Here is a 1773-nt window from a genome sequence, read left to right on the forward strand (position 1 = left end):
GAGTGGGGTGGAAGTTATGGGGTGTGGGGTGGCACTTGTGGGGTGGAAAGTGGCACTTGTGGGGCAGGAGGTGGCGCTTATGAGGTGGGAAGTGGAAGTGGTACTTAGGGGGTGGGAGGTGGCACTTGTGGGGCGCAGGGTGGCACCTGTGATGCAGAAAGTAGCACTTGTGGGGCGCAGGGTGGCAGTTATGGGGTGCAGGCTGGCACTTATGGGGCAGGAGGTGGCACTTATGGGGCAGGAGGTGGCACTTATGGGGCATAGGGTGGCACCTCTGATGCAGGAAGTGGCACTTGTGGGGAAGCAGGTGGCACTTATGGGGCACAGGGAGGTAGTTATGGGGCAGGAGATGGCACTTGTGGGGTATAGGGTGGCAGTTATGGGGAAGGAGGTGGCACTTATGGGGCACAGGGTGGTAGTTATGGGGCGCAGGCTGGCACTTGTGGGGCATAGGGTGGCAGTTATGGGGAAGGAGGTGGCAATTGTGGGGCACGGGATGGCACTTATGGGGCACAGGGTGGCACTTGTGGGGCAGGAGGTGGCAGTTATGGGGAAAGAGGTGGCACTTGTGCACAGGATGGCACTTATGGGGCAGGAGGTGGCACTTATGGAGCACAGGGTGGCAGTTATGGGGAAGGAGGTGGCACTTGTGGGGCCCAGAGAGGCAGTTATGGGGCACAGGGTGGCACTTATGGGGCAGGAGGTCGCACTTGTGGGGCAAGAGGTGGCAGTTATGGGGAAGGAGATGGCACTTGTGGGGCGCAGGGTGGCACCTGTGATGCAGAAAGTGGCACTTGTGGGGTGCATGGTGGCATGTCTGATGCAGGAAGTGGCACTTGTGGGGCCCAGGGTGGCACTTATGGGGTGCATGGTGGCACTTGTGGGGCACAAGGTGGCACTTGTGGGGCCCAGGGTGGCACCTGTGGGGCACAAGGTGACACTTGTGGGGTGCAGGGTGGCACTTGTGGGGTGCAGGGTGGCACCTCTGATGCAGGAAATGGCACTTGTGGGGAAGCAGGGGGCACTTATGGGGTGTAGGGTGGCGCTTGTGCGGCCTAGGATGGCAGTTATGGGGCAGGAGATGGCACTTGTGGGGCACGGTTTGGCCCCTGTGGGGCAGGAAGTGGCACTTGTAGGGCACGGGGTGGCACTTATGGGGTGCAGGGTAGCACTTGTGGGGCATAGGGTGGCACTTATGGGGCAGGAGATGGAACTTATGGGGCAGGAGGTGGCACTTGTGGGGCATAGGGTGGCACTTGTGAGGCAGGAGGTGGTGGTGGCCTTCTGGCGCCGCCGTGCAGTGAGCACACGGCGCTGGGGGGTGGCTGAGTGGCGCTGGGTCGCATCTGTGGGGCGCTGTGTCGCATCTGTGGGGCGCTGTGTCGCATCTATGGGGCGCTGTGTCGCATCTGTGGGGCGCTGTGTCGCATCTGTGGGGCGCTGTGTTGCATCTGTGGGGCGCTGAGCTCCATCTATGGGGCGCTGTGTTGCATCTGTGGGGCGCTGAGCTGCATCTGTGGGGCGCTGAGCTCCATCTGTGGGGCGCTGGGTCACATCCGTGGGGCGCTCAGTCGCGTCTGTGGGGCGCTGAGCTCCATCTATGGGGCGCCGCCCCCCCCCCGTCGCCCCCCATGCGGTTCCGTGCGGGGGTTTCTCTGCACCGCCCGCCGCTGGGGGGCGGACTTTTCTTCCAGGGCCGCGGGTTCGAATCCCCGGGGGGGCGGCTGGGGGGCTCCTTCCCTTCCCCCTCCTCGGGGGGGGGCTCCGCATTTT

This window comes from Lagopus leucura, unplaced genomic scaffold (genome assembly GCF_019238085.1).
Source record: "Lagopus leucura isolate 7727_CA_CO unplaced genomic scaffold, USGS_WTPT01 31801-0_obj-0_obj, whole genome shotgun sequence".
NCBI lineage: Eukaryota > Metazoa > Chordata > Aves > Galliformes > Phasianidae > Lagopus > Lagopus leucura.